The sequence below is a fragment of the Heptranchias perlo genome, unplaced genomic scaffold (assembly GCF_035084215.1).
Source record: "Heptranchias perlo isolate sHepPer1 unplaced genomic scaffold, sHepPer1.hap1 HAP1_SCAFFOLD_841, whole genome shotgun sequence".
Classification (NCBI taxonomy): domain Eukaryota; kingdom Metazoa; phylum Chordata; class Chondrichthyes; order Hexanchiformes; family Hexanchidae; genus Heptranchias; species Heptranchias perlo.
Genome location: NW_027139878.1, coordinates 13,447 through 38,715, shown reverse-complemented (window position 1 = coordinate 38,715; position 25,269 = coordinate 13,447).

Here is a 25,269-nt window from a genome sequence, read left to right as displayed (position 1 = left end):
GTGATATAATTCAATACAGGGAGTGATATAATTCAATACAGGGAGTGATATAATTTAATATTGGGAGTGATATAAATTTAATACAGGGAGTGATATAATTTAATATGGGAGTGATATAATTTAATATTGGGAGTGATATAATTCAATACAGGGAGTGATTATAATTTAATATTGGGACTGATATAATTTAATATAGGAGTGATATAATTTAATATAGGGAGTGATATAATTTAATATTGGGAGTGATATAATTTAATATAGGGAGTGATATAATTTAATATTGGGAGTGATATAATTCAATACAGGGAGTGATATAATTTAATATTGGGAGTGATATAATTTAATATAGGGAGTGATATAATTTAATATTGGGAGTGATATAATTTAATATTGGGAGTGATATAATTCAATACAGGGAGTAATATAATTTAATATTGGGAGTGATATAATTTAATACAGGGAGTGATATAATTTAATATTGGGAGTGATATAATTTAATACAGGGAGTGATATAATTCAATACAGGGAGTGATATAATTCAATACAGGGAGTGATATAATTCAATACAGGGAGTGATATAATTTAATATTGGGAGTGATATAATTTAATATTGGGAGTGATATAATTCAATACAGGGAGTGATATAATTTAATATTGGGAGTGATATAATTTAATATAGGGAGTGATATAATTAAATACAGGGAGTGATATAATTTAATATTGGGAGTGATATAATTTAATACAGGGAGTGATATAATTTAATATTGGGAGTGATATAATTCAATACAGGAGTGATATAATTCAATACAGGGAGTGATATAATTCAATACAGGGAGTGATATAATTCAATACAGGGAGTGATATAATTCAATACAGGGAGTGATATAATTTAATATTGGGAGTGATATAATTTAATATTGGGAGTGATTAATTAATATTGGGAGTGATATAATTTAATATTGGGAGTGATATAATTTAATATTGGGATGATAATTTAATATTGGGGTGATATAATTTAATACAGGGAGTGATATAATTTAATATTGGGAGTGATATAATTTAATATTGGGAGTGATATAATTCAATACAGGAGTGATATATTGAATATTGGAGTGATATAATTTAATACAGGGAGTGATATAATTTAATATTGGAGTGATATAATTCAATACAGGGAGTGATATAATTCGAATACAGGGAGTGATATAATTCAATACAGGGAGTGATATAATTTAATACAGGAGTGATATAATTTATATTGGGAGTGATATAATTTAATATTGGGAGTGATATAATTTAATATTGGAGTGATATAATTTAATATTGGGAGTGATTTATTCAATACAGGGAGTGATATAATTTATATTGGGAGTGATATAATTTAATACAGGGAGTGATATAATTTAATATTGGGAGTGTATAATTTAATATTGGAGTGATATAATTCAATCAGGGAGTGATATAATTCAATACAGGGAGTGATATAATTTAATATTGGGAGTGATATAATTTAATACAGGGAGTGATATAATTTAATATTGGGAGTGATATAATTCAATACAGGGAGTGATATAATTCAATACAGGGAGTGATATAATTTAATACAGGGAGTGATATAATTTAATATTGGGAGTGATATAATTTAATACAGGGAGTGATATAATTTTAATATTGGGAGTGATATAATTTAATACAGGGAGTGATATAATTTAATATTGGGAGTGATATAATTTAATACAGGGAGTGATATAATTCAATACAGGGAGTGATATAATTCAATACAGGGAGTGATATAATTTAATACAGGGAGTGATATAATTTAATATTGGAGTGATATAATTTAATACAGGGAGTGATATAATTTAATATTGGAGTGATATAATTTAATATAGGGAGTGATATAATTTAATATTGGGAGTGATATAATTTAATATTGGGAGTGATATAATTTAATACAGGGAGTGATATAATTTAATATTGGGAGTGATATAATTTAATACAGGGAGTGATATAATTTAATATTGGGAGTGATATAATTTAATATAGGGAGTGATATAATTCAATACAGGGAGTGATATAATTTAATACAGGAGTGATATAATTTAATATTGGGAGTGATATAATTTAATATAGGAGTGATATAATTTAATATTGGGAGTGATATAATTTAATATTGGGAGTGATATAATTTATACAGGGAGTGATATAATTTAATACAGGGAGTGATATAATTTAATATAGGGAGTGATATAATTTAATATTGGGAGTGATATAATTTAATTACAGGGAGTGATATAATTTAATACAGGGATGATATAATTAATATTGGGAGTGATATAATTTAATACAGGGAGTGATATAATTTAATACAGGGAGTGATATAATTTAATATTGGGAGTGATATAATTTAATACAGGGAGTGATATAATTTAATATTGGGAGTGATATAATTCAATACAGGGAGTGATATAATTTAATACAGGGAGTGATATAATTTAATACAGGAGTGATATAATTCAATACAGGGAGTGATATAATTCAATACAGGGAGTGATTATAATTTTAATACATGGGAGTGATATAATTTAATATTGGGAGTGATATAATTTAATACAGGGAGTGATATAATTTAATACAGGGAGTGATATAATTTAATACAGGGAGTGATATAATTTAATACAGGGAGTGATATAATTTAATATTGGGAGTGATATAATTCAATATTGGGAGTGATATAATTTAATACAGGGAGTGATATAATTTAATATTGGGAGTGATATAATTTAATATTGGGAGTGATATAATTTAATATTGGGAGTGATATAATTTAATATTGGGAGTGATATAATTTAATACAGGGAGTGATATAATTTAATATTGGGAGTGATATAATTTAATACAGGGAGTGATATAATTTAATATTGGGAGTGATATAATTTAATATTGGGAGTGATATAATTTAATATTGGGAGTGATATAATTTAATACAGGGAGTGATATAATTTAATATTGGGAGTGATATAATTTAATATGGGAGTGATATAATTTAATATTGGGAGTGATATAATTTAATACAGGAGTGATATAATTTAATATTGGGAGTGATATAATTTAATATTGGGAGTGATATAATTTAATATTGGGAGTGATATAATTTAATATTGGGAGTGATATAATTTAATACAGGGAGTGATATAATTTAATATTGGGAGTGATATAATTTAATATTGGGAGTGATATAATTTAATATTGGGAGTGATATAATTTAATACAGGGGAGTGATATAATTTAATATAGGGAGTGATATAATTTAATATTGGGAGTGATATAATTTAATATTGGGAGTGATATAATTTAATATTGGGAGTGATATAATTTAATATTGGGAGTGATATAATTTAATACAGGGAGTGATATAATTTAATATTGGGAGTGATATAATTTAATATAGGGAGTGATATAATTTAATATTGGGAGTGATATAATTTAATATTGGGAGTGATATAATTTAATATAGGGAGTGATATAATTTAATATTGGGAGTGATATAATTTAATACAGGGAGTGATATAATTTAATATAGGGAGTGATATAATTTAATATTGGGAGTGATATAATTTAATATAGGGAGTGATATAATTTAATATTGGGAGTGATATAATTTAATATAGGGAGTGATATAATTTAATATTGGGAGTGATATAATTTAATACAGGGAGTGATAGAATTCAATACAGGGAGTGATATAATTTAATACAGGGAGTGATATAATTCAATATTGGGAGTGATATAATTTAATATTGGGAGTGATATAATTTAATATAGGGAGTGATATAATTTAATATTGGGAGTGATATAATTTAATATTGGGAGTGATATAATTTAATATTGGGAGTGATATAATTTAATACAGGGAGTGATATAATTTAATATTGGGAGTGATATAATTTAATATTGGGAGTGATATAATTTAATATTGGGAGTGATATAATTTAATATAGGGAGTGATATAATTTAATATTGGGAGTGATATAATTTAATATTGGGAGTGATATAATTTAATACAGGGAGTGATATAATTTAATATAGGGAGTGATATAATTTAATATTGGGAGTGATATAATTTAATATAGGGAGTGATATAATTTAATATTGGGAGTGATATAATTTAATATTGGGAGTGATATAATTTAATATAGGGAGTGATATAATTTAATATTGGGAGTGATATAATTTAATACAGGGAGTGATATAATTTAATATTGGGAGTGATATAATTTAATATAGGGAGTGATATAATTTAATATTGGGAGTGATATAATTTAATACAGGGAGTGATATAATTTAATATTGGGAGTGATATAATTTAATATAGGGAGTGATATAATTTAATATTGGGAGTGATATAATTTAATATTGGGAGTGATATAATTCAATACAGGGAGTGATATAATTCAATATTGGGAGTGATATAATTTAATATTGGGAGTGATATAATTCAATACAGGGAGTGATATAATTCAATACAGGGAGTGATATAATTTAATATTGGGAGTGATATAATTCAATACAGGGAGTGATATAATTCAATACAGGGAGTGATATAATTTAATACAGGGAGTGATATAATTTAATACAGGGAGTGATATAATTTAATACAGGGAGTGATATAATTCAATACAGGGAGTGATATAATTTAATATTGGGAGTGATATAATTTAATACAGGGAGTGATATAATTTAATATTGGGAGTGATATAATTCAATACAGGGAGTGATATAATTCAATACAGGGAGTGATATAATTTAATATTGGGAGTGATATAATTTAATACAGGGAGTGATATAATTTAATATTGGGAGTGATATAATTCAATACAGGGAGTGATATAATTCAATACAGGGAGTGATATAATTTAATATTGGGACTGATATAATTTAATATAGGGAGTGATATAATTTAATACAGGGAGTGATATAATTTAATACAGGGAGTGATATAATTTAATATTGGGAGTGATATAATTCAATACAGGGAGTGATATAATTCAATACAGGGAGTGATATAATTTAATATTGGGAGTGATATAATTTAATACAGGGAGTGATATAATTTAATATTGGGAGTGATATAATTTAATATTGGGAGTGATATAATTCAATACAGGGAGTGATATAATTTAATATTGGGACTGATATAATTTAATATAGGGAGTGATATAATTTAATATAGGGAGTGATATAATTTAATATTGGGAGTGATATAATTTAATATAGGGAGTGATATAATTTAATATTGGGAGTGATATAATTTAATACAGGGAGTGATATAATTTAATATTGGGAGTGATATAATTCAATACAGGGAGTGATATAATTCAATACAGGGAGTGATATAATTCAATACAGGGAGTGATATAATTTAATATTGGGAGTGATATAATTTAATATTGGGAGTGATATAATTCAATACAGGGAGTGATATAATTTAATATTGGGAGTGATATAATTTAATATAGGGAGTGATATAATTAAATACAGGGAGTGATATAATTTAATATTGGGAGTGATATAATTTAATACAGGGAGTGATATAATTTAATATTGGGAGTGATATAATTCAATACAGGGAGTGATATAATTCAATACAGGGAGTGATATAATTTAATATTGGGAGTGATATAATTTAATACAGGGAGTGATATAATTTAATACAGGGAGTGATATAATTCAATACAGGGAGTGATATAATTTAATATTGGGAGTGATATAATTTAATATTGGGAGTGATATAATTCAATACAGGGAGTGATATAATTCAATACAGGGAGTGATATAATTTAATATTGGGAGTGATATAATTCAATACAGGGAGTGATATAATTCAATACAGGGAGTGATATAATTTAATACAGGGAGTGATATAATTTAATACAGGGAGTGATATAATTTAATACAGGGAGTGATATAATTCAATACAGGGAGTGATATAATTTAATATTGGGAGTGATATAATTTAATACAGGGAGTGATATAATTTAATATTGGGAGTGATATAATTCAATACAGGGAGTGATATAATTCAATACAGGGAGTGATATAATTTAATATTGGGAGTGATATAATTTAATACAGGGAGTGATATAATTTAATATTGGGAGTGATATAATTCAATACAGGGAGTGATATAATTCAATACAGGGAGTGATATAATTTAATATTGGGACTGATATAATTTAATATAGGGAGTGATATAATTTAATACAGGGAGTGATATAATTTAATACAGGGAGTGATATAATTTAATATTGGGAGTGATATAATTCAATACAGGGAGTGATATAATTCAATACAGGGAGTGATATAATTTAATATTGGGAGTGATATAATTTAATACAGGGAGTGATATAATTTAATATTGGGACTGATATAATTTAATATTGGGAGTGATATAATTCAATACAGGGAGTGATATAATTTAATATTGGGACTGATATAATTTAATATAGGGAGTGATATAATTTAATATAGGGAGTGATATAATTTAATATTGGGAGTGATATAATTTAATATAGGGAGTGATATAATTTAATATTGGGAGTGATATAATTCAATACAGGGAGTGATATAATTTAATATTGGGAGTGATATAATTTAATATAGGGAGTGATATAATTTAATATTGGGAGTGATATAATTTAATATTGGGAGTGATATAATTCAATACAGGGAGTAATATAATTTAATATTGGGAGTGATATAATTTAATACAGGGAGTGATATAATTTAATATTGGGAGTGATATAATTTAATACAGGGAGTGATATAATTTAATATTGGGAGTGATATAATTCAATACAGGGAGTGATATAATTCAATACAGGGAGTGATATAATTCAATACAGGGAGTGATATAATTTAATATTGGGAGTGATATAATTTAATATTGGGAGTGATATAATTCAATACAGGGAGTGATATAATTTAATATTGGGAGTGATATAATTTAATATAGGGAGTGATATAATTAAATACAGGGAGTGATATAATTTAATATTGGGAGTGATATAATTTAATACAGGGAGTGATATAATTTAATATTGGGAGTGATATAATTCAATACAGGGAGTGATATAATTCAATACAGGGAGTGATATAATTCAATACAGGGAGTGATATAATTCAATACAGGGAGTGATATAATTCAATACAGGGAGTGATATAATTTAATATTGGGAGTGATATAATTTAATATTGGGAGTGATATAATTTAATATTGGGAGTGATATAATTTAATATTGGGAGTGATATAATTCAATACAGGGAGTGATATAATTTAATATTGGGAGTGATATAATTTAATACAGGGAGTGATATAATTTAATATTGGGAGTGATATAATTTAATATTGGGAGTGATATAATTCAATACAGGGAGTGATATAATTTAATATTGGGAGTGATATAATTTAATACAGGGAGTGATATAATTTAATATTGGGAGTGATATAATTCAATACAGGGAGTGATATAATTCAATACAGGGAGTGATATAATTCAATACAGGGAGTGATATAATTTAATACAGGGAGTGATATAATTTAATATTGGGAGTGATATAATTTAATATTGGGAGTGATATAATTTAATATTGGGAGTGATATAATTTAATATTGGGAGTGATATAATTCAATACAGGGAGTGATATAATTTAATATTGGGAGTGATATAATTTAATACAGGGAGTGATATAATTTAATATTGGGAGTGATATAATTTAATATTGGGAGTGATATAATTCAATACAGGGAGTGATATAATTCAATACAGGGAGTGATATAATTCAATACAGGGAGTGATATAATTTAATATTGGGAGTGATATAATTTAATACAGGGAGTGATATAATTTAATATTGGGAGTGATATAATTTAATATAGGGAGTGATATAATTCAATACAGGGAGTGATATAATTTAATATTGGGAGTGATATAATTTAATATTGGGAGTGATATAATTCAATACAGGGAGTGATATAATTTAATATTGGGAGTGATATAATTTAATATAGGGAGTGATATAATTAAATACAGGGAGTGATATAATTTAATATTGGGAGTGATATAATTTAATACAGGGAGTGATATAATTTAATATTGGGAGTGATATAATTCAATACAGGGAGTGATATAATTCAATACAGGGAGTGATATAATTCAATACAGGGAGTGATATAATTCAATACAGGGAGTGATATAATTCAATACAGGGAGTGATATAATTTAATATTGGGAGTGATATAATTTAATATTGGGAGTGATATAATTTAATATTGGGAGTGATATAATTCAATACAGGGAGTGATATAATTTAATATTGGGAGTGATATAATTTAATACAGGGAGTGATATAATTTAATATTGGGAGTGATATAATTTAATATTGGGAGTGATATAATTCAATACAGGGAGTGATATAATTTAATATTGGGAGTGATATAATTTAATACAGGGAGTGATATAATTTAATATTGGGAGTGATATAATTCAATACAGGGAGTGATATAATTCAATACAGGGAGTGATATAATTCAATACAGGGAGTGATATAATTTAATACAGGGAGTGATATAATTTAATATTGGGAGTGATATAATTTAATATTGGGAGTGATATAATTTAATATTGGGAGTGATATAATTTAATATTGGGAGTGATATAATTCAATACAGGGAGTGATATAATTTAATATTGGGAGTGATATAATTTAATACAGGGAGTGATATAATTTAATATTGGGAGTGATATAATTTAATATTGGGAGTGATATAATTCAATACAGGGAGTGATATAATTCAATACAGGGAGTGATATAATTCAATACAGGGAGTGATATAATTTAATATTGGGAGTGATATAATTTAATACAGGGAGTGATATAATTTAATATTGGGAGTGATATAATTCAATACAGGGAGTGATATAATTCAATACAGGGAGTGATATAATTTAATATTGGGAGTGATATAATTTAATACAGGGAGTGATATAATTTAATATTGGGAGTGATATAATTCAATACAGGGAGTGATAATAATTTAATACAGGGAGTGATATAATTTAATATAGGGAGTGATATAATTTAATATTGGGAGTGACATAATTTAATATTGGGAGTGATATAATTCAATACAGGGAGTGATATAATTTAATATTGGGAGTGATATAATTTAATACAGGGAGTGATATAATTTAATACAGGGAGTGATATAATTTAATATTGGGAGTGATATAATTTAATATAGGGAGTGATATAATTTAATATTGGGAGTGATATAATTTAATATTGGGAGTGATATAATTCAATACAGGGAGTGATATAATTTAATATAGGGAGTGATATAATTCAATACAGGGAGTGATATAATTTAATATTGGGAGTGATATAATTTAATACAGGGAGTGATATAATTTAATACAGGGAGTGATATAATTTAATATAGGGAGTGATATAATTCAATACAGGGAGTGATATAATTTAATATTGGGAGTGATATAATTTAATACAGGGAGTGATATAATTTAATATTGGGAGTGATATAATTCAATACAGGGAGTGATATAATTCAATACAGGGAGTGATATAATTTAATATTGGGAGTGATATAATTTAATACAGGGAGTGATATAATTTAATATTGGGAGTGATATAATTCAATACAGGGAGTGATATAATTCAATACAGGGAGTGATATAATTTAATATTGGGACTGATATAATTTAATATAGGGAGTGATATAATTTAATATAGGGAGTGATATAATTTAATATTGGGAGTGATATAATTTAATATAGGGAGTGATATAATTTAATATTGGGAGTGATATAATTCAATACAGGGAGTGATATAATTTAATATTGGGAGTGATATAATTTAATATTGGGAGTGATATAATTTAATATTGGGAGTGATATAATTTAATATTGGGAGTGATACAATTCAATACAGGGAGTAATATAATTTAATATTGGGAGTGATATAATTTAATACAGGGAGTGATATAATTTAATATTGGGAGTGATATAATTTAATACAGGGAGTGATATAATTTAATACAGGGAGTGATATAATTTAATATAGGGAGTGATATCATTTAATATTGGGAGTGACATAATTTAATATTGGGAGTGATATAATTCAATACAGGGAGTGATATAATTTAATATTGGGAGTGATATAATTTAATACAGGGAGTGATATAATTTAATACAGGGAGTGATATAATTTAATACAGGGAGTGATATAATTTAATATTGGGAGTGATATAATTTAATACAGGGAGTGATATAATGTAATATAGGGAGTGATATAATTTAATATTGGGAGTGATATAATTTAATATAGGGAGTGATATAATTTAATATTGGGAGTGATATAATTTAATATAGGGAGTGATATAATTTAATATTGGGAGTGATATAATTTAATACAGGGAGTGATATAATTTAATATTGGGAGTGATATAATTTAATATAGGGAGTGATATAATTTAATATTGGGAGTGATATAATTTAATATAGGGAGTGATATAATTTAATATTGGGAGTGATATAATTTAATATTGGGAGTGATATAATTTAATACAGGGAGTGATATAATTTAATATTGGGAGTGATATAATTTAATACAGGGAGTGAAATAATTTAATATTGGGAGTGATATAATTTAATACAGGGAGTGATATAATTTAATATAGGGAGTGATATAATTTAATATTGGGAGTGATATAATTTAATATTGGGAGTGATATAATTTAATACAGGGAGTGATATAATTTAATATTGGGAGTGATATAATTTAATATTGGTAGTGATATAATTTAATATTGGGAGTGATATAATTTAATACAGGGAGTGATATAATTTAATATTGGGAGTGATATAATTTAATATTGGGAGTGATATAATTTAAAACAGGGAGTGATATAATTTAATATTGGGAGTGATATAATTTAATACAGGGAGTGATATAATTTAATATTGGGAGTGATATAATTTAATATTGGGAGTGATATAATTCAATACAGGGAGTGATATAATGTAATATTGGGAGTGATATAATTTAATACAGGGAGTGATATAATTTAATATTGGGAGTGATATAATTCAATACAGGGAGTGATATAATTTAATATTGGGAGTGATATAATTCAATACAGGGAGTGATATAATTTAATATTGGGAGTGATATAATTTAATACAGGGAGTGATATAATTTAATATTGGGAGTGATATAATTTAATATAGGGAGTGATATAATTTAATATTGGGATTGATATAATTCAATACAGGGAGTGATATAATTTAATATTGGGAGTGATATAATTCAATACAGGGAGTGATATAATTTAATACAGGGAGTGATATAATTCAATACAGGGAGTGATATAATTTAATATTGGGAGTGATATAATTCAATACAGGGAGTGATATAATTCAATACAGGGAGTGATATAATTCAATACAGGGAGTGATATAATTTAATATTGGGAGTGATATAATTTAATACAGAGAGTGATATAATTTAATATTGGGAGTGATATAATTCAATACAGGGAGTGATATAATTTAATATAGGGAGTGATATAATTCAATACAGGGAGTGATATAATTTAATATTGGGAGTGATATAATTTAATACAGGGAGTGATATAATTTAATATTGGGAGTTATATAATTCAATACAGGGAGTGATATAATTCAATACAGGGAGTGATATAATTTAATATTGGGAGTGATATAATTTAATACAGGGAGTGATATAATTTAATATTGGGAGTGATATAATTCAATACAGGGAGTGATATAATTCAATACAGGGAGTGATATAATTTAATATTGGGACTGATATAATTTAATATAGGGAGTGATATAATTTAATATAGGGAGTGATATAATTTAATATTGGGAGTGATATAATTTAATATAGGGAGTGATATAATTTAATATTGGGAGTGATATAATTCAATACAGGGAGTGATATAATTTAATATTGGGAGTGATATAATTTAATATTGGGAGTGATATAATTTAATATTGGGAGTGATATAATTTAATATTGGGAGTGATATAATTCAATACAGGGAGTAATATAATTTAATATTGGGAGTGATATAATTTAATACAGGGAGTGATATAATTTAATATTGGGAGTGATATAATTTAATACAGGGAGTGATATAATTTAATACAGGGAGTGATATAATTTAATATAGGGAGTGATATAATTTAATATTGGGAGTGACATAATTTAATATTGGGAGTGATATAATTCAATACAGGGAGTGATATAATTTAATATTGGGAGTGATATAATTTAATACAGGGAGTGATATAATTTAATACAGGGAGTGATATAATTTAATATTGGGAGTGATATAATTTAATATTGGGAGTGATATAATTTAATACAGGGAGTGATATAATGTAATATAGGGAGTGATATAATTTAATATTGGGAGTGATATAATTTAATATAGGGAGTGATATAATTTAATATTGGGAGTGATATAATTTAATATAGGGAGTGATATAATTTAATATTGGGAGTGATATAATTTAATACAGGGAGTGATATAATTTAATATTGGGAGTGATATAATTTAATATAGGGAGTGATATAATTTAATATTGGGAGTGATATAATTTAATATAGGGAGTGATATAATTTAATATTGGGAGTGATATAATTTAATATTGGGAGTGATATAATTTAATATTGGGAGTGATATAATTTAATACAGGGAGTGATATAATTTAATATTGGGAGTGATATAATTTAATACAGGGAGTGAAATAATTTAATATTGGGAGTGATATAATTTAATACAGGGAGTGATATAATTTAATATAGGGAGTGATATAATTTAATATTGGGAGTGATATAATTTAATATTGGGAGTGATATAATTTAATACAGGGAGTGATATAATTTAATATTGGGAGTGATATAATTTAATATTGGTAGTGATATAATTTAATATTGGGAGTGATATAATTTAATACAGGGAGTGATATAATTTAATATTGGGAGTGATATAATTTAATATTGGGAGTGATATAATTTAAAACAGGGAGTGATATAATTTAATATTGGGAGTGATATAATTTAATACAGGGAGTGATATAATTTAATATTGGGAGTGATATAATTTAATATTGGGAGTGATATAATTCAATACAGGGAGTGATATAATGTAATATTGGGAGTGATATAATTTAATACAGGGAGTGATATAATTTAATATTGGGAGTGATATAATTCAATACAGGGAGTGATATAATTTAATATTGGGAGTGATATAATTCAATACAGGGAGTGATATAATTTAATATTGGGAGTGATATAATTTAATACAGGGAGTGATATAATTTAATATTGGGAGTGATATAATTTAATATAGGGAGTGATATAATTTAATATTGGGATTGATATAATTCAATACAGGGAGTGATATAATTTAATATTGGGAGTGATATAATTCAATACAGGGAGTGATATAATTTAATACAGGGAGTGATATAATTCAATACAGGGAGTGATATAATTTAATATTGGGAGTGATATAATTCAATACAGGGAGTGATATAATTCAATACAGGGAGTGATATAATTCAATACAGGGAGTGATATAATTTAATATTGGGAGTGATATAATTTAATACAGGGAGTGATATAATTTAATATTGGGAGTGATATAATTCAATACAGGGAGTGATATAATTCAATACAGTGAGTGATATAATTCAATACAGGGAGTGATATAATTTAATACAGGGAGTGATATAATTTAATATTGGGAGTGATATAATTTAATACAGGGAGTGATATAATTCAATACAGTGAGTGATATAATTCAATACAGGGAGTGATATAATTCAATACAGGGAGTGATATAATTCAATACAGGGAGTGATATAATTTAATATTGGGAGTGATATAATTTAATATAGGGAGTGATATAATTCAATACAGGGAGTGATATAATTTAATATTGGGAGTGATATAATTTAATACAGGGAGTGAAATAATTTAATACAGGGAGTGATATAATTTAATATTGGGAGTGATATAATTTAATATTGGGAGTGAAATAATTTAATACAGGGAGTGATATAATTTAATACAGGGAGTGAAATAATTTAATACAGGGAGTGATATAATTTAATACAGGGAGTGAAATAATTTAATACAGGGAGTGATATAATTTAATATTGGGAGTGAAATAATTTAATATTGGGAGTGATATAATTTAATATTGGGAGTGAAATAATTTAATATTGGGAGTGATATAATTTAATATTGGGAGTGAAATAATTTAATACAGGGAGTGATATAATTTAATACAGGGAGTGATATAATTTAATACAGGGAGTGATATAATTTAATATTGGGAGTGATATAATTCAATACAGGGAGTGATATAATTTAATACAGGGAGTGATATAATTTAATATTGGGAGTGATATAATTTAATATAGGGAGTGATATAATTTAATATTGGGAGTGATATAATTTAATACAGGGAGTGATATAATTTAATACAGGGAGTGATATAATTTAATATTGGGAGTGATATAATTTAATATAGGGAGTGATATAATTTAATATTGGGAGTGATATAATTTAATACAGGGAGTGATATAATTTAATATTGGGAGTGATATAATTTAATATAGGGAGTGATATAATTTAATATTGGGAGTGATATAATTTAATATTGGGAGTGATATAATTCAATACAGGGAGTGATATAATTCAATATTGGGAGTGATATAATTTAATATTGGGAGTGATATAATTCAATACAGGGAGTGATATAATTCAATACAGGGAGTGATATAATTTAATATTGGGAGTGATATAATTCAATACAGGGAGTGATATAATTCAATACAGGGAGTGATATAATTTAATATTGGGAGTGATATAATTTAATACAGGGAGTGATATAATTTAATACAGGGAGTGATATAATTTAATATAGGGAGTGATATAATTCAATACAGGGAGTGATATAATTTAATATTGGGAGTGATATAATTTAATACAGGGAGTGATATAATTTAATATTGGGAGTGATATAATTCAATACAGGGAGTGATATAATTCAATACAGGGAGTGATATAATTTAATATTGGGAGTGATATAATTTAATACAGGGAGTGATATAATTTAATATTGGGAGTGATATAATTCAATACAGGGAGTGATATAATTCAATACAGGGAGTGATATAATTTAATATTGGGACTGATATAATTTAATATAGGGAGTGATATAATTTAATACAGGGAGTGATATAATTTAATACAGGGAGTGATATAATTTAATATTGGGAGTGATATAATTCAATACAGGGAGTGATATAATTCAATACAGGGAGTGATATAATTTAATATTGGGAGTGATATAATTTAATACAGGGAGTGATATAATTTAATATTGGGAGTGATATAATTTAATATTGGGAGTGATATAATTCAATACAGGGAGTGATATAATTTAATATTGGGACTGATATAATTTAATATAGGGAGTGATATAATTTAATATAGGGAGTGATATAATTTAATATTGGGAGTGATATAATTTAATATAGGGAGTGATATAATTTAATATTGGGAGTGATATAATTCAATACAGGGAGTGATATAATTTAATATTGGGAGTGATATAATTTAATATAGGGAGTGATATAATTTAATATTGGGAGTGATATAATTTAATATTGGGAGTGATATAATTCAATACAGGGAGTAATATAATTTAATATTGGGAGTGATATAATTTAATACAGGGAGTGATATAATTTAATATTGGGAGTGATATAATTTAATACAGGGAGTGATATAATTTAATATTGGGAGTGATATAATTCAATACAGGGAGTGATATAATTCAATACAGGGAGTGATATAATTCAATACAGGGAGTGATATAATTTAATATTGGGAGTGATATAATTTAATATTGGGAGTGATATAATTCAATACAGGGAGTGATATAATTTAATATTGGGAGTGATATAATTTAATATAGGGAGTGATATAATTAAATACAGGGAGTGATATAATTTAATATTGGGAGTGATATAATTTAATACAGGGAGTGATATAATTTAATATTGGGAGTGATATAATTCAATACAGGGAGTGATATAATTCAATACAGGGAGTGATATAATTCAATACAGGGAGTGATATAATTCAATACAGGGAGTGATATAATTCAATACAGGGAGTGATATAATTTAATATTGGGAGTGATATAATTTAATATTGGGAGTGATATAATTTAATATTGGGAGTGATATAATTTAATATTGGGAGTGATATAATTTAATATTGGGAGTGATATAATTCAATACAGGGAGTGATATAATTTAATATTGGGAGTGATATAATTTAATACAGGGAGTGATATAATTTAATATTGGGAGTGATATAATTTAATATTGGGAGTGATATAATTCAATACAGGGAGTGATATAATTTAATATTGGGAGTGATATAATTTAATACAGGGAGTGATATAATTTAATATTGGGAGTGATATAATTCAATACAGGGAGTGATATAATTCAATACAGGGAGTGATATAATTCAATACAGGGAGTGATATAATTTAATACAGGGAGTGATATAATTTAATATTGGGAGTGATATAATTTAATATTGGGAGTGATATAATCTAATATTGGGAGTGATATAATTCAATACAGGGAGTGATATAATTTAATATTGGGAGTGATATAATTTAATACAGGGAGTGATATAATTTAATATTGGGAGTGATATAATTTAATATTGGGAGTGATATAATTCAATACAGGGAGTGATATAATTCAATACAGGGAGTGATATAATTCAATACAGGGAGTGATATAATTTAATATTGGGAGTGATATAATTTAATACAGGGAGTGATATAATTTAATATTGGGAGTGATATAATTCAATACAGGGAGTGATATAATTCAATACAGGGAGTGATATAATTTAATATTGGGAGTGATATAATTTAATACAGGGAGTGATATAATTTAATATTGGGAGTGATATAATTCAATACAGGGAGTGATAATAATTTAATACAGGGAGTGATATAATTTAATATAGGGAGTGATATAATTTAATATTGGGAGTGACATAATTTAATATTGGGAGTGATATAATTCAATACAGGGAGTGATATAATTTAATATTGGGAGTGATATAATTTAATACAGGGAGTGATATAATTTAATACAGGGAGTGATATAATTTAATATTGGGAGTGATATAATTTAATATAGGGAGTGATATAATTTAATATTGGGAGTGATATAATTTAATATTGGGAGTGATATAATTCAATACAGGGAGTGATATAATTTAATATAGGGAGTGATATAATTCAATACAGGGAGTGATATAATTTAATATTGGGAGTGATATAATTTAATACAGGGAGTGATATAATTTAATACAGGGAGTGATATAATTTAATATAGGGAGTGATATAATTCAATACAGGGAGTGATATAATTTAATATTGGGAGTGATATAATTTAATACAGGGAGTGATATAATTTAATATTGGGAGTGATATAATTCAATACAGGGAGTGATATAATTCAATACAGGGAGTGATATAATTTAATATTGGGAGTGATATAATTTAATACAGGGAGTGATATAATTTAATATTGGGAGTGATATAATTCAATACAGGGAGTGATATAATTCAATACAGGGAGTGATATAATTTAATATTGGGACTGATATAATTTAATATAGGGAGTGATATAATTTAATATAGGGAGTGATATAATTTAATATTGGGAGTGATATAATTTAATATAGGGAGTGATATAATTTAATATTGGGAGTGATATAATTCAATACAGGGAGTGATATAATTTAATATTGGGAGTGATATAATTTAATATTGGGAGTGATATAATTTAATATTGGGAGTGATATAATTTAATATTGGGAGTGATATAATTCAATACAGGGAGTAATATAATTTAATATTGGGAGTGATATAATTTAATACAGGGAGTGATATAATTTAATATTGGGAGTGATATAATTTAATACAGGGAGTGATATAATTTAATACAGGGAGTGATATAATTTAATATAGGGAGTGATATAATTTAATATTGGGAGTGACATAATTTAATATTGGGAGTGATATAATTCAATACAGGGAGTGATATAATTTAATATTGGGAGTGATATAATTTAATACAGGGAGTGATATAATTTAATACAGGGAGTGATATAATTTAATATTGGGAGTGATATAATTTAATATTGGGAGTGATATAATTTAATACAGGGAGTGATATAATGTAATATAGGGAGTGATATAATTTAATATTGGGAGTGATATAATTTAATATAGGGAGTGATATAATTTAATATTGGGAGTGATATAATTTAATATAGGGAGTGATATAATTTAATATTGGGAGTGATATAATTTAATACAGGGAGTGATATAATTTAATATTGGGAGTGATATAATTTAATATAGGGAGTGATATAATTTAATATTGGGAGTGATATAATTTAATATAGGGAGTGATATAATTTAATATTGGGAGTGATATAATTTAATATTGGGAGTGATATAATTTAATATTGGGAGTGATATAATTTAATACAGGGAGTGATATAATTTAATATTGGGAGTGATATAATTTAATACAGGGAGTGAAATAATTTAATATTGGGAGTGATATAATTTAATACAGGGAGTGATATAATTTAATATAGGGAGTGATATAATTTAATATTGGGAGTGATATAATTTAATATTGGGAGTGATATAATTTAATACAGGGAGTGATATAATTTAATATTGGGAGTGATATAATTTAATATTGGTAGTGATATAATTTAATATTGGGAGTGATATAATTTAATACAGGGAGTGATATAATTTAATATTGGGAGTGATATAATTTAATATTGGGAGTGATATAATTTAAAACAGGGAGTGATATAATTTAATATTGGGAGTGATATAATTTAATACAGGGAGTGATATAATTTAATATTGGGAGTGATATAATTTAATATTGGGAGTGATATAATTTAATACAGGGAGTGATATAATTTAATATTGGGAGTGATATAATTTAATATTGGGAGTGATATAATTCAATACAGGGAGTGATATAATGTAATATTGGGAGTGATATAATTTAATACAGGGAGTGATATAATTTAATATTGGGAGTGATATAATTCAATACAGGGAGTGATATAATTTAATATTGGGAGTGATATAATTCAATACAGGGAGTGATATAATTTAATATTGGGAGTGATATAATTTAATACAGGGAGTGATATAATTTAATATTGGGAGTGATATAATTTAATATAGGGAGTGATATAATTTAATATTGGGATTGATATAATTCAATACAGGGAGTGATATAATTTAATATTGGGAGTGATATAATTCAATACAGGGAGTGATATAATTTAATACAGGGAGTGATATAATTCAATACAGGGAGTGATATAATTTAATATTGGGAGTGATATAATTCAATACAGGGAGTGATATAATTCAATACAGGGAGTGATATAATTCAATACAGGGAGTGATATAATTTAATATTGGGAGTGATATAATTTAATACAGGGAGTGATATAATTTAATATTGGGAGTGATATAATTCAATACAGGGAGTGATATAATTTAATATAGGGAGTGATATAATTCAATACAGGGAGTGATATAATTTAATATTGGGAGTGATATAATTTATACAGGGAGTGATATAATTTAATATTGGGAGTGATATAATTCAATACAGGGAGTGATATAATTCAATACAGGGAGTGATATAATTTAATATTGGGAGTGATATAATTTAATACAGGGAGTGATATAATTTAATATTGGGAGTGATATAATTCAATACAGGGAGTGATATAATTCAATACAGGGAGTGATATAATTTAATATTGGGACTGATATAATTTAATATAGGGAGTGATATAATTTAATATAGGGAGTGATATAATTTAATATTGGGAGTGATATAATTTAATATAGGGAGTGATATAATTTAATATTGGGAGTGATATAATTCAATACAGGGAGTGATATAATTTAATATTGGGAGTGATATAATTTAATATTGGGAGTGATATAATTTAATATTGGGAGTGATATAATTCAATACAGGGAGTAATATAATTTAATATTGGGAGTGATATAATTTAATACAGGGAGTGATATAATTTAATATTGGGAGTGATATAATTTAATACAGGGAGTGATATAATTTAATACAGGGAGTGATATAATTTAATATAGGGAGTGATATAATTTAATATTGGGAGTGACATAATTTAATATTGGGAGTGATATAATTCAATACAGGGAGTGATATAATTTAATATTGGGAGTGATATAATTTAATACAGGGAGTGATATAATTTAATACAGGGAGTGATATAATTTAATATTGGGAGTGATATAATTTAATATTGGGAGTGATATAATTTAATACAGGGAGTGATATAATGTAATATAGGGAGTGATATAATTTAATATTGGGAGTGATATAATTTAATATAGGGAGTGATATAATTTAATATTGGGAGTGATATAATTTAATATAGGGAGTGATATAATTTAATATTGGGAGTGATATAATTTAATACAGGGAGTGATATAATTTAATATTGGGAGTGATATAATTTAATATAGGGAGTGATATAATTTAATATTGGGAGTGATATAATTTAATATAGGGAGTGATATAATTTAATATTGGGAGTGATATAATTTAATATTGGGAGTGATATAATTTAATACAGGGAGTGATATAATTTAATATTGGGAGTGATATAATTTAATACAGGGAGTGAAATAATTTAATATTGGGAGTGATATAATTTAATACAGGGAGTGATATAATTTAATATAGGGAGTGATATAATTTAATATTGGGAGTGATATAATTTAATATTGGGAGTGATATAATTTAATACAGGGAGTGATATAATTTAATATTGGGAGTGATATAATTTAATATTGGTAGTGATATAATTTAATATTGGGAGTGATATAATTTAATACAGGGAGTGATATAATTTAATATTGGGAGTGATATAATTTAATATTGGGAGTGATATAATTTAAAACAGGGAGTGATATAATTTAATATTGGGAGTGATATAATTTAATACAGGGAGTGATATAATTTAATATTGGGAGTGATATAATTTAATATTGGGAGTGATATAATTCAATACAGGGAGTGATATAATGTAATATTGGGAGTGATATAATTTAATACAGGGAGTGATATAATTTAATATTGGGAGTGATATAATTCAATACAGGGAGTGATATAATTTAATATTGGGAGTGATATAATTCAATACAGGGAGTGATATAATTTAATATTGGGAGTGATATAATTTAATACAGGGAGTGATATAATTTAATATTGGGAGTGATATAATTTAATATAGGGAGTGATATAATTTAATATTGGGATTGATATAATTCTGACGATCCGGATTCTTTCCCCTCAGTCTGGTTCAGTAATAACTGAAGTCGACTACATTTTAAAGTCCAACACATCTTTAATAGCAGGGTTCTTAGTCTGCAGCATTGATTTGGACTCCTGATAGAGTCCCTCTATGCTGGCAGAGCAAGAACAAAAACATACAGAAATCCACACGTTTTTATACAGATGAATAGGGTTGGAACATACTTAACGAGGGTCAACACCAATCATAAGCCGGGCACAGGTTGCCATGCGAGGTTACATTATTTCCGACCAATCATAAATCGTCCATGTGCTGATCATGCTGCTGTTAGACATCAAAGGGGATAACTTCCTCATCTTCCAACTTGGAATGTTCTTCCCTGTCCCTTCTGTTCCTTATCTCCCAACCTGGAATGTCTTTCAACTTTGGCTAAGCTCGTTCCCTATATTGATCTGCCAGAAACATGGAGACATTCAGACCAGTCCTTGACTCACATCAAAGACCTATCATTGATAAGACAATGCAGGCCTGCTGACCAAAAACATATGGCCCAGCAGGAGGGCCAGGCCACTTGTATCAATCTCAGTTACTAACTAATTAACCCTTTCTAACCATTTTGCATTCTGCTTCTTTGCCACGTAGGCATCTTAATATTTTACCGAAAACTGACCACGTAGGGATTCTCATTCCCCCCCTTTTATCATATCATGATAACCAATTATTACGGTGCTCACTGGTTCTGCAGGTTCTGCAGCGCAGCAACATTCAAGTAAGCAATAAACTATAAGAATTATAACAATGAATATGACTAGCCCTTGAACTAGAGAAGTCCCAATAGAACACAGACATGTTTCATCAATACGCCTTTGTATCTTATCTGTTCTCAGGAACAGACTCCTTCTAAACATCTCTCAAGTAAGCTGCGAATGTCCTTGGTCAGCTAAACCTATTCATGTTAATTTGAAAAGGCTAACATAGTCAAATGTCCTATGGTGCTTTATATTTTGTTTCCAGCCTAACTAGACTGAATGGTACCTTTCAGACCATTTTACACCTGTGAATTGGTGCCCTCCCCATTATATCCCTTAATCCAAATTCTCCCTACAATATCCCGTTAGATGCTGTTCCTCATCTTAACCAGGTTCCCTTCGTGTTGGCCACCAGTCCGGGTGGAAGAGAGGCAGAGCATCTGATAATCCTATCAAACTATAATTGTCTTCCCTTTTACATGCACCTTACCCCAGCGGGTGCTACTCCCGGTACCATTAAGATGTGTTCTTAGTTGAAACCACAGAGACAACGGGGACATTCTCACCCAGGCTCTGTTTTACTATCTTTGCCAAACCCTTCATCCTCTGCTTACATTTATTACATGCAATGAAAATCAAGAAGCACATTACAACAAACTGCACTACGACTAATACATATGAAATTAATCTAATCCAAGGATGGATCTGTACATTCAGTCCCAAATTCCAGAGGTCATTTCACCAGGTGGTGACTTTAATTTGGTCAATGTCATGCTTAATGTTGTTATTGTCCTGTTGTAGGTTATAATAAACCTTCTGGGAGAGGCGTATCTCCATTCGCAATGCTTTCAAGTATTTAGGCAACAGGGGTGTCAGATACCCAAACGTGTCCTGATATGCTTTGAAGTCCTTTCTGACATTCTCAGAAAATTGTACGGTGGTGAGGTTATGCCGGTGTATCTCTACCAGTTCCTCGGGTCCAATCCGAACCAGGACTTCAGAAATGGAGTAGAATTCTGGACTTAAAATATCACAAGTTAGATTGGCATATTTAAACGTTTTCAAATTAGTTGTAACACAGTATTCGCCCTCTCCGGCATATACCACTTAAGTGGGTTTTAGATCCGCCTCTAGGGCCTCCATGGTACAGTTAATATCCGGATTGGTACCGGTATTATTAAACCCACACTGTGCTTCTAGGCTGTGTCCAACACTATGTGGACACACAGTGACAGCATGTCTAGTAACACATCCCTTTAATTTTGTTCCAGCCAATCAGCTTAAATCTACGTCCTCTAGTTCTTGAACCCTCTGCTCGGGGAAACAGGTACTTCCTGTCTACTTTATCTGGGCCCCTCATAATCTTGTAATTTTGTATCCATCGTGCGGATATCTTCTAAATATTGTTTCTCCCAATTTTATTGTTAACTGATGGGAACCTAACCCTGACTTTTGGAAATCCACATTACTGTGTCCCTCTTTACTTTAATTTCAGTCCTTTTGATTGATACCAGTGTTTCCTGACTGTTTCATTAATTAGTTGGTTTCTCTATGGACCATGTGTCAGTGCCTTGTTTAAAAGGATTTCTCACTCGCCTGGACCACATTAACCATTTTCCTGTTGTGCTGTTGTCAAGTAACTGAGCCTGTCTGAGACTCATTCTTCAATGTATCTTCTTCATGTATCTCCGCATACTAGCAGCATCTCATAGGAATGAGCTTAGTGTTCTTGGATATTAACTTTCTGCTGGCCAGTCTCTTCATTCTCATGGTATTTCCGAACATTTTCCATGGCACACATCATATGTCCTGTAGGATTCAGTCCTGTAAAAGCAACTGGTTTGTTTAAAGAGTGGTTGCAATAGCTCACCAGGCCATAGGCCTTTGTAATCATGTTCTTCATCCTGATCTCCATTTCAGATGATGGCAACATACATTTGTATCTTTTATGTCCACTGTAGCCATTCTTAGGTTTTCAGGTTATCTTATCAAAAAGATCAGGGGTGTCTAGAGTGCTTATCTCCCCCTGCATGGTCCCGATGTCAGGGTAGTGGCCAGGCTATTGAGTGTATTTTTCTCATTATTCATTATAGGCAAGGACACAAATATCTCCACGAGAAAGCTATCAATTTACTATTCTCAACTACACTTTCCTGACTTCCACTAGATTGTATATTTATGCCAGATTGAGTTTTTATCATGCCCAATTCAATGACTTAGAGAAATTCCCATATCTCCCCACCTCGAGCATTCTGTCTCGGAAGACAACAAATAGGTTAAAACAAAACAAATCAAAATGTTTTCAAAAGAAGAGAATCAGGTTGATATCACCACGCTGTGACATTTGGTATCCGCTGATGTCTGCAGCTAAAGTCTTAAATCTTTAACACCACTGGATGGTTTCCTGCACCAAATTTCTCCAGCAAAGGTTGCACCGTAACTTTGTAACTACTCTTGGTAATCCTGCACCATCAACACTCACGTGGTCCCAAAAAAAAACCAGGGTCACCTGTTTTAAAAGAAACACAGAAAATCCATTGCAGCTCTTCTTGAGAGCCCAAGTGATTAATTTGTCAAATCTTCATTTATTATTTATTTATCCAAAGGAATAATCCCTATACCCAAAACAAATTCAGAAAACAAAACAGGAGAGAGAATTTGCCTAGTTCCACTCTCTCCCTCTCTCTGAAGCACGCAGCCTGTCTGAAATAAACACTGTCTCTTCCACATACAGATGTACGCAGGGCTGCAGACTGGAATTTCTAACTCCAAGTCCTGATCTCTGTGTTTTCAAGATGTAACCACATTAAGCAGATATCATTAGCAGCCGCCTGCTAAGATACGTTATATTCCTCTTTTATTAATTTATTAATGGTTTGGGCATGTGTTTCTAGCACTGTAGCTATCCTTTGCAAATATATGGTCAGCATTTGATCCTCAG